Source organism: Sceloporus occidentalis, unplaced genomic scaffold (genome assembly GCF_023333645.1).
Source record: "Sceloporus occidentalis isolate IW3139 unplaced genomic scaffold, rSceOcc1.0.p SCAF_1, whole genome shotgun sequence".
Taxonomy (NCBI): Eukaryota; Metazoa; Chordata; class Lepidosauria; order Squamata; family Phrynosomatidae; genus Sceloporus; species Sceloporus occidentalis.
The window spans coordinates 226749411-226763831 of record NW_028316981.1 but is presented as its reverse complement, the minus strand read 5'-3'; the positions used below and the strand labels follow the sequence as shown (position 1 = coordinate 226763831).

At 41.3% G+C, this 14421-nt stretch overlaps 1 protein-coding gene and 1 pseudogene across 1 annotated transcript in view; both read right to left on the bottom strand.

Annotated features, from left to right (window-relative positions):
- Positions 1-14421, bottom strand: part of BNC2 (basonuclin zinc finger protein 2) — a 334091-nt gene that overhangs the window by 188909 nt on the left and 130761 nt on the right. The window lies entirely within an intron of this gene.
- LOC149323576 (U1 spliceosomal RNA) lies at positions 3458-3564 on the bottom strand (annotated as a pseudogene).

The window sequence follows — 14421 nt, the reverse complement described above, 5'->3', positions numbered from 1 at the left end:
TTTTAAAAGAAGGCATTACATATTGGTCATTTTACTTTCAGTTCCTCAACATCCCCACCTTAGAGTGGGGGGGGGGGTTCCCCCTAAAAAAACCATATGAACTTCATGGAGCCGCCATAAGTCAACGTGAAAGCACACATACACACAATTTACCACAACCTGAAGACTGCTTTCTTGGTCAGTAACTATCAACTCAGACTTCAAAAGGCAAATATGTGAACTCGGCGGAAAAGTGTATTAATCATTTTACACTTCTTTACACAGAACTATACAGTAGGTCCTTGGTATCTATTCAGATTTGGTTCCAGGACTCCCCCCACCCCCCATGGATACCCAAAGCCATGAATGTTCAAGTCCCATTATATATAATGGATAGTAAAATGGTGGCCCTTATATAAAATGGCAAACTCATTGTTTGCTTTTTGGAATGATATACATATAGTTTTTTTTAATATTTTCAAGCCATGGAAGCTTGAATCTGTGGATAAATAATCCATGGTTATGGAGGGCCAACTGTATTTACCAAACAATAGTCCTCTGTAGTGATCCTTTCAGAGCTATTTCCAATACTTTTTTGTTCTCTTTTATCAACTAATTTGGCCATCTCATGGCTCAGTCCTAAGTCTAGACCAGCGGTCCCCAAACTGTGCCCTTTAAGAGATTTTGGACTTCAGCTCCCAGAGCCCTATGCCATGTAGTCTGGGATTCTCAGAGATGAAGTCCAAAATCCCTTAAAGAGCACAGTTTGGAGACCACTGCTCTCGGTCATTGATGAAGAGGATAAAAGCACTCCACACTGTGAAATACAAATGCTACCATAATATAAACCAAATTTTAGTAAACACCCGAATTGATGAGAGCACTAGCCCATCTATTCCACTGTCACTCTCCATGTGGTTCCCACTGCTGTTCTCCATGGATCCACGGGAATTTTCATGTGTCTTGGTCACACAGAGAGCTTCCATGTGAATCAGGAGCTACCCACTCCAGAACGTTGCTCTCTATGTGAGAAGTGTAATGGGAAATGGGGTGGAATCAACCCCCTTTCTTCTTGTTTATTTACTCAGCCTCATTTATACAAAGCACAGAAAGCTCTGTACATTATCATAGAGGTGTGAGTTTTTCAGAAAGGTGTGAAAATGCTTTAAAGCCATAAACTGCAACAGTGTCAGCAAAGTAGGGTTACATTACCCTGACTGCGCTATTAGACTCATCCCCTATCACAGCTCAGAAAACCAAATGCCTAGGGATGTGAATCCTGACTTGATTTGTTTTCATGTGATAAATTGAAATATTGAACGTTGTTTCTTCTTGATCACCACAAGATGGTGGTCTTTTCTGATCCTGGTCTTGAATGAAATTAAGAATTTTTTTCAAGCTTTTTTGGCACATTTAGTAAAATGCACAGTAACGGAAAATGTAAAAGTTTTATAGTATAAGTTGTAGCACTACATGGTTGTTTGTGTTTTTGTGTTGTGCTAGGTTTGTATTTGTGTATGGGCTTAGTTTTAGATAGGGAAAAGGCACTAAAATCTTGAGAAGTCATGGGAGTTTTTGAAAAATACATTTTGCATCAATTACAGCATCCATGGCCAGTCAAAAAGTCTCGGTCTTATATTGGAGGTGATATCTCATAAGGAAAGTTGAGAATCTTCCAAGGCCCTTGGAAACAACTGCAAGATTTATTCACATCTCTACCCATTTCTATCTCACTATGACCAATATTTCCAAATCTAAGTACCTGGCAGTGTTAAGGCTAAGGGACCACATTTTTTAAATTCCTGTGGAGAAAAAACAGATAAAATTATATTAGATTAGGTAGAACTGACTGCTATGTAAAAGACACTGTTGCTTGCTAATGCTCTCAAGGAGATATTTAATTTGTTGCACAGACATGAAGAGAAAGTAGCTGTCAGTTTAAGTGCCATTTCTGTCACACTTTTTAATAATATACTGTTGCTGTAATTATACTGCGGTTCTTTTATATTTAGTAAAAGCTTGCTCAGTTTTACAATGAAAAACAATTTAAGAAATTATAGAAACAGACTGAACACAGTGGTTCATTTGCTGAGGCAATTATCCAGATCCTTGTCAAGGAAAAAGAGCGAGAAAGAACAAAGACTGTGATGTGCAAAAAAATGTTTCTAATTCAATGCTATAATGCTTACAATATGTCTGTGGTTGTGTTGGATTATGTTAATAAACTGCAGTCAAAATGTATTTGTCACAACACAAAGGAAGGCGCTATCAATCGTCTTGCCAGATATTTTAAATTAGTCACCAAAATGTCTAGCCAAGGTTTCCTCTATGACCCTCAGATGAAGGGTGAGGCTTATTGGACAGTTGTTTTTTTCTTCCTGTGAGAGTAGACAGTCCTTCCCTCACCACCACAGAACACACACACACATTATGATCCAGTATCTTGAACAATCTGGAAAATAACTTTAAAGTGAACAGAGATCGGCTTGACATACACAGGTCCACCCCAAATTCATCTCCATTTTTAAAATGTGGCTAGCATTCACAGGCCAGATTCCTCTGGAGCCTCTGTGAACACACACTTTGGATGAGGTGGTGATAAGAACAAGGAGAGTCACTAACAAAAAAAAATCATATAGAGGAGAAAGTATTTGTTACTTTTTAAGAATTCGGATGCTTTTTAAACTCCGTGAAACAAGAGCATCCTAAAACAAGTTAATTCAAGAACCACACTTACCACACACTATGCTAAGTAATCACCACAGAAATCCAGGTAATATCTATTCCCCTGTTATAAAAATCAAAACTAAGCTCTTCTCTTTTCCAAAGGGTTGGAGCCTTCACAAATTCAGACATGTGTAATGTGGTTTGTTAAGAGCTTCTTTAAAACATATGATTTTGAAGAGTGGAAGATTCATTTTTAATCTCTCATCATAGATGGGGCTTCCACCTTCAAGTTCCCTTCCTACAATTACATTATGCAGATGTTCATGGAAGATGTTGCTGAAAACTGTTTACAATACAGCCCTTGGATTGACAAGCAGAGAAGAAGGGGAAATGAAATACAAGTGCATAAGCACATAAGACAAAACAAAACTAACATCCAAATGTAGATTATGAAATGTGAATGTGCTGCAAAACATTTCAATGTAACAGTAAAAAATGTGGATCCTGTTTCTTCATTCCCCACCTCCTCGCCACATCTGGAGATAGTTTGGTGAAGCAACTGCCAGAAACCAAATAAGTAGGTTTTTTTTCTCTTTTGCATATAAACAATTAATGGAATATGCAACCCATTTTCAAAGTGTTCATATTCATTATACTGTTTCCTGAAATTAGGTAACTGTTTCATAAGGTAACACTGCATACAAAACAGGAGAAAAACCACTTGTCTTTCCCCTGTAGAGTGTACTATTAAAGAAAAATAGTTTGTTCACTTCATACTGAAGCTCTTCAAGTGGTCACCTTGCTGTTATGGAGTCGAGTTTCCCACATTTGGGGAAATCGCAGGGGTCAGCACACCCAGAGTGCAATGGATGAGCCTCACCCTGGGAAAACCACCTTCATGATCATAGCATCTTCTCTGTGTCTCTGCAGAGCTGATTCCAGGAACATTTTAGAGTTCTAACCAGCTCCTTCCCATCAAGGAGCAAGTTGTTTTGGTTTTGTGCATGACGTGAGAGAAGGCTTTATGAAGCCATGAATAAAAGATACAAAATATTCCATTTAAAGAAATACTTAAGCTATTTAATGTGGGGAGCAAGTTGGGCTTTCTCCCCATTGTGCCAGGGACTGGCACTTTTTGGGGCCCATTACCCAAAATTCTTTCTTTCTTTCTGTCCTGGACATCTATCCCAGACTGGCAGCCACTAGCCATGGACCAGCACTGATCCATGGACCACCAATTGGAGCAGAACTCCTTTAAAAGGACTCAGGACTCTTGCAATGGAGCAGCTCACTGTGTGACTGCACAAACTGCCACTAGGATGACTTCAGTTATGGATGTTATTGTTTCAGTGCAGCCATACAGATGGACTTTGCTCTGACATTTAAGATGTAGTACTTCATGAAGGTCAATGGCTGACTTACAAAGTTCTATGGGAGAAATTTTCTCCTGGAATGCAGCAGTGCTTATACCTCTCATTAACTGTCTTTTAGTTGCATATGGAAAAGCTGCTTCAACAGCTCATAGCACAACTATATAGAAACCAGACAGAAAGACTGAAGTGGAATAAACCTTTGGAAGGCACTCATAGCCTAAAAGTAGAAAAGGAATAAATATGAAATGAACCACCCTATATTTTGAAAGCCAAATCATAATTGTATCACTTCAAAGATGTAGAAAGATTAGAAAACATCTTCTAGTTGAGAAGAGGTCTAAGACATGTTTAAATCAATCTGCAAAGCCATCTTGTTCAAGGTATTAGAGATATGGGGGGGGGGCAATGGGAGCAAGAATGCAGGACACATAGCTGCACATATGCTGACTACCATAAACATTGTCTTCAGTATTTTCATTAAAAACAGGTTAAAGTGTCAGTCTAAGTTCAAATGATCACACTCATGTTTTGATTTTGAACATACCATATACATATCATGTTAGACCATGGTCTAAGCCACTTACTAAGAAGTAACTGAAACCAAAATCAGTCGGGCTTGTTTCCAAATAAATATATTTAAGATCAGGTTGATTATCAAAATACTCAGGCTGTAAATTTCAGATGATTATCAAACACAGCCCAAAAGAAACAGCAACACACTTGGAGGGCATTTAAGTATAATAAATCATAAGTGTCTATAGGCCCATTCCCACTACAAAATAACCCAGTGTGGAAACTGGGTTATTTTGTGATCGAATCTCTCTGGGCCATTTACTTCCCTTTTACTCCCTTGTCATTCACACTTGAAGGGGAGGGGAGAAGAAGAATGACTGCCATAGACAGAGGAGGAGGAGGAGGAGGAGGAGAGAAAAAGCAAACTCCTTCTGAACAAACCTTACCAAGAAAACCCCATGACAGACTTGAAGGCACACAACAACAACAATAGAGTACGGGTGGCAGGAAGGCGGGAAGGCTTGAGCCCCAATGGCTCCTCCTCTGCCTCCTCCTGATGGGCTGCTCTCCAGTGTGCCCCTCACATTGCTGTCCATGGCAGCAATGGTAGTGGCCAATCTCCCTCTCCTCCCCTTTGCCCTGACCCATTCTCGGCTGCCTCAACCAGGAAGCCTGGCCAGAGTATTCCCCGTAGACAAGAGTGCTCCCCGGCTCCAACCCAGACCTCTCCAGGGCCCTGGCCCCAACCTGCCCTTGACAGCCTCAACTGGGGAGCCTGGCCAAAGCTCTCTCAGCCCCCCCTCCTCCCCCCTCCAGCTGAGAGCATGTGACTTGCCCAGGGGCACGCAATGAGTTTCCATGGCCAAGCTGGGAAAAGCAGAGGAAGGAAGAGAAGGCGAAGCTATGCTTAAAAAAGGATTCTGGTGGGGCTCCCAACTTGCCTTGGCTCTTTCTCCAAAGAGGAAAGCTTCTCAATCACCTCCTTGCCAAGGGGAGGAAGGGAAGATGGACTGCCCCACCTGCCAGCCTTGGCTGAGCCCAAAATGAGAGCTGTGGGAGAGGAATGACCCAAGATGATACCCCACAGTTGGCCCCGAAAACAGCAACAAAGCACTAGGGCTCACTGAGAGAAGTGGGCAATTGATGGCACAGCTCCTCAATGCAAATTCAATCTGTCATTTCCACTTGTTGAACACGTTTCAGATTTGGGTCTTTTCAAAAGAACCAGCCAAAAACTAGTGTCAGGAAAGAGAGATTCTTCTGCGTTTGCCTCACTTCGTTGTGGTTGAAACCAAGCACAGTAGGATCAGAGCCAGTTTCAAGTGGGAACGGCAGACATATAATCCGATCAGCAATTCACTTTAAACCTATTGGGAATGAGCCCTATGATCCCTTTTATCAAGGAAACAAAAGAAAGGGTGCCCCACCGGCATGTCCTTGGACTCCTTTTATGTAGACTTTAAATCACTTTAAATATAAATAATATAAAATGATATGAATAATCTAGCAAAAAACTAGTTTTGACCACAGAATGATCTGCTTCAAGACCACCATTCTGTAGTAAAATAAAGTGATTAGTTATACATTTGAATCATAGAATCATAGAGTTGGAAGAGACCGCAAGGGCCATCCAGTCCAACCCCCATGCAGGAAATCCAAATCAAAGCATCCCCGACAGATGGCCATCCAGCCTCCGTTTGAAGACCTCCAAGGAGGGAGACTCCACTACACTCCGAGGGAGTTTGTTCCACTGTCGAACAGCCCTTACTGTCAGAAGTTCTTCCTAATGTTGAGGTGGAAGAATTTAACAGAAGGAAATATGAGGATAAATTAGTGTTTGAGAGCTATATATCTCTGGGCCAGCCCGTGGCCTGAAAGTTTGAATTAAGCATGAAGTTCTGAAAACCTCTAATTTTCTTCCAGAAATGCAAAGTTCTACTATCAAAGAGCATATCAGGACTATAGTTCATTGTGAGCCCTGAAACTAGAGACTAAGGAATTTCAGGTGGTCATTCAGTCTGTGTCAGTATCAAACACTATTCAGTCACAAACCATGGTGGGTTATAGACCGCCGCTTTGAGGCGGTCTGCCGCCGCCGCCGTTTGCTCCATGTGGGAGCCGCAGCAGCCACACCGCGCGACTCCCACACGGACCGAAAAAGAAGCTCCAAAATGGAGCTTCTTCTTGCGGCGCCTCTGGGACGTCGTGAGGCGCCAGGGGTGCATTCACGACGTCACAGACGCCGCGACACGTTCGGACGCACAGCGTCCGATACGTAAAGATGGAGCCGGCCGTGTGGAACGGCCGGCACCATATTGTACGGACAGAGTCCGTATTAGACCCAGGGGCATCTAGAAGAGACGCCCCTTTTTTAGAATGGGACGTCCTGCGGACGTCCCAAGTGCCGGTCTGTAACCGGCCCATAACAGTATTCTTGGAGTTCATCTGAAAAAACAAGCCACATGGAAACACTAAGTCAAGCTGTGTCTTGAACAATAAATGTACTCTGTTGCTATAGTTCTCTCTTTTTCCTGATACAAATTTGCTTTGCCTAAATTCTTTCCTTGCTTGCTTTTAACTTGCTGCATCACACATACAGTTGCTTCTCTCCAATAACCATGCATAACTTCTAGATCCAATACAAACTTTGTTGTACAAGCAGAACAAACAACTTACATTTAGTAGAAATCAAAGATATAGTCGTGTTAGTCTGTAGTATTAGTATGTAAAGAGATCTTGTAGCACCTTTGAGACTAACTGAAAGAAAGAAGTTGGCAGCATGGACATTTGTAGACTTCAGTCCAAAGCATCTGAGGAAGTAGACTGAAGTTTACAAAAGCTCATGCTGCCAATGCTCTCCACAAACTTACATTTAGGTTCACTTTCTGCACACTTTATCATGGGTGTAAAATAGTCCTTCCATGAACAAATGAACCAACTGCAATAGAATCAAACCTATGAACCAAAACTTTTATTTTCCAATTGGCTAAGAAAGATGTATAAATTAGTAAAATTTCAGATAGTTTTTAAAAAGAAAAATAAGAATAACATTGACCTGGATACTAAATATCATAGAATTAAATGGAACTATGCAAGTTTTAAAAAGGTAAAAGATCTCAGTAACAGCTGCAGAATAGCAAGGCATTGAGGTTAAACCGTGTTCTCAAAGTAAAACATAGAAACCAAGCATTTCCAACCCTGATTTCCCTCTTCTACTACACTGCATCTGAATCCTGCATCCAGTTTTGTTTTGTTTTGTTTTGCTAACAAATTGAGGGCCCTGTGCAGATGGAAGGGAAAAGCTGGATTACCTCCAGAGTTTCCCGATTTGCAAGAGCACCCACTGACCACTCTGATGGTTCCCACAACAGGTCAAATTGGTGGATGGGCAATCTGCACTGCCCCCCTTTGTCTGCAAGAATGGACCTCCAAAATGAGGCCTTCACAGGTGCAATCTGTGTCATTCTATTATAGTTTTCCTGTTCCACCACAAATGCATGTGCATAAGCCCATAGATGCCAGCAGCCACCAATCACCACCCTTGTACCACCCACCTGCCAACCCAATCAATGCTATGCAAATAGCCATGCAGCTGGCCACCTGATCACACAATCAATCAATGGCCCATATAGTGCACTGGTGCACCCATTGGCACAGCACAATCATGGAGGCCTCCCATACATGCCCCCCTGTTGGACAGGCCAATTTGTTAATGTTATGATTAAATACATTATATTGTTGGTAACATTCTGTGTTGCTTCATGGGGTATGTGATGGATTGATGGTGCAGATGACCACTCATGCACATGTGCGATTGATTCACAGGCAGACAGCAACAACAACAAAAATTATGGACAGCAAATATGCCAGCCCCTTCTCTCATCTCAGAATGACATGTACTCTGGCGTTTAGCCCCAAAGCATGATATCTTGGATTCCTCCTCTGTTGGCTACGTGCACCATTTAAACAGTTGGGTTTCAAAGTGGGACAAAGCCACATTTTATCACCTGTGCAGACAGCCCCTAGGTCTAATTAATATTTTTAAAGCTTTGTCCAAAGTTCAAACGCCAGCCACATTGAGCCCCAGATCAATTTTGATGCTTCCAGAGATAAAGCAAGCTTCTATAAGAATCGACCAGAACCAAACCTGGATCCGACTCCCACAAAGCATCCCTGCTTTAAGGGGCCTATCACACTACACTCTTATAGCATTTTCATTCCACTTTAACTGTTATGGCTGCATCCTGTGGAATTCTAGGGTTTGTAGGCTGGTGAGGCCTAAGAGCTCTCTGACTGAGAATTCTATTTTTTTTAATTCAGTTTTTTTTTATTGTCATTTATATTCCAAAAAGTAAGTAACAAACAAACAAGTGAGCAACCCTTTTGGAAATCTAAAACATGTAAGACACACACATTAGAAAATAATGTAGATAGAGGATTAATGTGGTTACTTTGTATATAAGTTCTGTATAAAGACACATTGGCTTCATGCCTTCTTTCATAGAAGCTGAACTGTGGTGAAAACATCTGAGGGAACCTTGCCAGAGCTGTTTGTGTCTGAATTCAGAAGATCAGTTCAAACATCTAGATGGTGTTCAGGAAGTCTCACGTTCTGTGTTTTTTGAATTGATGTAATTAAATAAATGGAAATCAACGTTCTATGAAGTCCTCTTTCCTTATTGACATCTAAAGATGCATACATTATCTGATAATTTTCTTCATTAACCAATAGTCCATATTCCTTTCCAACTCATTTCTAGAATAATAATAACTATTTTCCTATTATTTGTTATTTCTTATCTCTGGCTGAGAATTCTAAATGCTCCTGCCTAAACTGCAAATTCCAAGATTCCATACCATGGAGCTTATTGCACAGGGCTGCAGGAGTACAGCTAGCACAGAATGAAAGCGGGCATGATGGGAACGGAACGGGGAAAGGATGCATTTTATTGCAAGCCAGAACGCCACTGAGGCCACTGGAAGTCTGCATTCTGTTCCCCATCCGTATCAGAGCAGCCAATTTTCAGGAACTATTCACTCCTCTGGGATGGATGGGGAATGGAACGGGGATTTCTGGCGGCGTTCCGGCATGCAGTAAAATGTGTCCTTTGCCCATTCCGTTCCCATCACACCCCCTTTCGTTCCATGCTAACTGCATTCCTGCAGCCCTGTGCAATAAGCTCCCATGTTACAGTGGCAGTTAAGGTGGAATAATAGTGCTATTACAGTATAGTGCAATAGGGCCCTGATTTTCCATTCACCAGTGACAGCTGTCTCAGTGCAACCAAAAGTATTGTCAGTTCACCTTTGATACTGTGGAAGCATTAATATGGTTTTCTCCATAGTACCCTTTTGTTGCCATGCAGGGATATGCACCATCTTAGCCTAAATTCTGAATATATAGCTTTACAACTCTTTTTTTTTTTTGGCTTGTAGACAAGCAATGAATGCAGCCACCAAGGCTCCTTTTGTCTAGTGGACAGACAGTACAAAAAAACAGTCTTTGTAGCTTCTGTCATCTAGTACACAAACAACTGAAGTATGCAGCCTTCATGGCTCCTTCCAAGATAATTCTTTCCCTCAATCACTTTCCCATCTTGTTTCTCAATCTATGATTCAAGGAGTAGCATCTGATCCAAACTTTCTGCAAATTATTGCTCTGATTACTTTCTTTGTTTGTGTTCATGGAGTAGAACTCTTAACCACCCTCCCTTTCAATTACTTAGAAAGAAGAAAAGTTTGCCTTGGTCTGGCTCTCGCCCAGCCTTCAAACGCATATACATTTCCTTTCCTTGGCTGAAGGCTTAGGTATGGCAGTAGAGTTGGACTAGAAGAGAGTAGGGGAGGGACAGTGGTATTTCCTCTAATGCAGGAATCTGAGCACTGGCCAGCCTTATCAAGGTAAGAGTAAGCTTAATTGTTGTTACTCCCACCTTTCAAAAATGGGATTTTTAAAATAGCATAATAGTAATATAGCCTTCTTCCATCAATGTCTTTAAAAAAAAAGAAGCAGCAGAAATTAGTTAATTATTTTGGCAAAAAACCCACCTTTTCCTTTAAATGGTAAAACACTGACAACCCAAAAACAGTCACACCTCCTGCATGGCTTATTGCTAAAGTGTACCAGGAGAATTCATCCAACAAATGTGGATTATGTGAGCATAGCTTACATTGCTCACTTCCTCTGGAAGCTGAACTTTTTTGTACAAGACAAAGAAGCCAACATTTTCTTACATACTCTTCTGTGCAGCCATAGGTCATACTGGACTCTGTTCTTTTCACAGAAGTACTAGACATCAGCTTTTGCAATAAAATCCCCAAATATGAAAAATCCCAGTGATGTTGAACATTTTCTTTATGGGGAGCATGTGTTAAAGACCTAAATACTGCATTAACAACAGAACATTTTTTTAAAAAAAGCCCACAAAACTGTAGCAGCAACAATAGAAGTATCAACACACATTATTTCTTTTCAAAAATCAGGACATATTGATAATTTCAAATTGTGTATCAAGCCACCCTTTCCTCTACCGCTGTGGCTTTTCAGTACTCCTGAGGCATATGGCATCTAAACGCCACACCGCCAAAGCACTGAAAAGCTGCCCTCCGTGTGGGCAGCAGGGCGGTGTGATGCAGGCTTCAGGGCAGCGTCGGGGCATGCCGCATCCATGCGCCGTGTCCCCATGCCACTGGGAAGCCAGTATATTTTGCTGGTCTGTACTGGCCCTTAATTAAACATTTTTTTAAAAAAATCCACAAAAGATTTTTTAAAAACGAAACGAAACAGTCAGTGGGTGCAAGACATACAAAAGACACATGTGCTTTGGGAAACAGAAAATTCTATTTTAGGAGTTCCAAAAATCATGCGTAGGAGGCATAAATCTTCAAATTTCTGAATCCCGCCCTGGTTTCAGGACCAAGCTGAGCTGGACGGCCTCTCAAGCACTTCAAGTAGTATTGGCCAATGCTGTATAGCAATATCGGCCAATGTTCTATTCAGCATGCACCTCTTGTATTCACAGTGCACATTAACAATTCAATCTGACATGTGTCTACTCATAAGTAAGAGTTCACAATAGCTAACTGTCACACTTTAATGTTAGATTTGCAGCCTACGTCTTAGGACAGGAACAGACCAGCAGCTTCAGCCGGCTCCAAGATGGCTTGGCAGTGTGGTGTTTACATGTGCCATGCCCCCAAGTTGCCTAGAAGTCGTGCCAGTGATTACACGCCAGGCGCCTTTGAAACAACTTGGCATGGTGTTTAGACACCACATGCCCCAGAGCCGGTGAAAAGCCAGCTCCAGAGGCTTTTTTTCCGCCCCAAATAGGAGCAGATTTTTTTTCTGCTCACAATTGTGGCAGAAGCTGGCTGGATTGAAGCTGTACGTCTGTTTGCCATGGCCCCAATCCATCCTAAAAGGGGTGTCTCCAAGCCTCCCTGTTGGGGCCGTCTGTTTTACCCCTTACTCATACATTAAAAATATGTATTAAAATTTTGTAAAAAACAAACAAAACCTCTTTGACATCACTATCTCAGTTGAAATATCATACAGGTTTTTTAAATACCATAAAAATAATACCACAGTTATAAATCTTTCCACAAATATCCAAATGCTTCAGATAATCAAATAAATTAAAACAGTTTTAATTGGAATTTTAAAAATTGTATAACTGAGACTCTGCTTCTGCCTAAGACAGGTTGCCAATACAATTTTTTATTCTGTCTAACATTAACAGCAAATTGTAAAAACTTCTTTTACCTGTACTGCAGAATGTGGTGATTTGCTCAAATGGCTACATTCATGAAAATTTATTTCCTTATCTGAAGATTTGTATCTTTCCATTTCATTAATTATACCATCCACACAGCTGACAATCTTGTGATAAATGTCTGTGCATGTGTACCTATTGGTTTACTTAGTTATTTTTAAAGAGTTTCTCAAATATATACTTGCCCAGTTGAACTCTGTTACTTCAGATTTGTTTTAAATCAAATTATAGCAAAATATACACTAAATCAATCAACTGGAAAAGAATAGGGAAAAATTAAACTGTATAAGTAGCAGCAGAATTACACCAGCAATCATAAAGACACATGCATGCAGTTCTATAAGCAAACTTCCACTGACACAGTCAAATTTTCATTACACTGCACAAACATCAAATGTCATGTCATCCAAACATATGCCACCTATATAACCTATAATCATTGTTGTTGTTATGTTCTAGCATCCCAGGAGACTGAAAATGAAGTTACAATCTTAACCATATTTACCAGCATGTAAACCAAATTAAGCACAATAGGTCAACATATATAGGATTGCAAGGCCAGTGTTGTATAGTGGTTTGAGTGTTGGACTATGATTCTGGTAACCAAGGTTCAAATCCTTGCTTGGATATAGTAACCAACTGGATTACCTTGGACAAGACACGTTCTCTTAGCTTCAGAGTAAGGCAAAACCCTCTGAACAATTCTTGCCAAGAAAGCTCCATGATAGGTTCACCTTAGCATCAACTATAAGTCAGAAATGAAGACCCACAACAACAAACATGGGATTGCAATCACAGGCTATTTTTGTTTTTCCGGGCAGACAGGGAAAAAAGAGTAAGCAGCCAGTTTATGTTTAGTTTGGTAAGCTATATATTGTGCAGGTATTGTGTACCAGTATTATTAGTACTCAGACATATATAATAGGACAGCTGAACTGTGAAGTGATCCAGCAGATTTTTATTTATTTTTTTGTTATAGTTTAGGATTAATTTTGGGAATGCAATGCAAAAACCACTACAGACTTAACCAGTTAGGTACAGATGGCCTGGCAGGCTCAAACTACACCAGTGCATTCAAATGCTAACTATGGCGTGTTACAGACCGCCCATTTGGGGCGGGCTGTACCCGCCCCTTTCCCCGGTGTATCGGGGCCTCAGTGGCCAGAATGGCAGCCGCTGAGGCCCCGATCCGCCGCTTTTCAGGCTGCGGGGAAGCGGGAAAAAGCCGCTTCCCCGCAGCCTGAAAATGGGTGTCCTTGGGGCTTCAAGCCCCAAGGACACCCCACGGTGGCGGGGAGGAGGAGAAAGAGGCCACTTTTGTCCCTTTCTCCTTTGGTCTGCACTAGGGTTAGGGGTGTGCAGAAGCACCGCCCCTTTCTAACCCTAGTGCACGCTCCGCACGCACAAAACGGCCCGTTTGTAACGGGCCTACATCACTTATTTGCTCAAGTTAATGGGACTTACTTATGAGGAGACATACACTGCTTGCAGTGTTAATCAAGAGCATCCCTGATGAAGGCACTGTCCTTTTGAAGCTTTTTCCTTCTCTTGCATCCCACTGCTCATTTTTCCTAAATTCACCAAACTTACACTACTTTAGGGTGTCTGCTAGGTTTTCAACTTTAAAAGTGAACACTATTTTAAATTTTTGTGCAAGAAAATATATACGTATGAAGCACAAAACCTAGAATGGAATAAGGAAGACTGGGTTGAGCCTGAGATATCAGTACTGAATTACACACACACACACACAGGGAAAGACTGGGGTTGGGGAAAGGGGTGGAAAAAGTTCAATTGCTCTGACTGTGTCAGCCTCTATTTTTGTGGCCAACTTGAAAATACATTACCCTAGTTACTAACATGATTTTTTTAATGCTACACTGAAAGAGATAAAACACCTCCTTGGAAAGCAAACATGACAGTGAAAATAATACGCTGCGGATAGATTTGCCTGAACTTGATAAGGCTTTTGTGGCCTGCTACATTAAGAAGCAGAAACTCTAAACTTACCATGCGGGATAGCCATTGCAACATGGGGAAAATTAGACTCCGCGTTATTTGTCGGCATTTATGTCTACTTCCCTCTGTTGTCACATGGTCAGAGAATAAAAGCACTT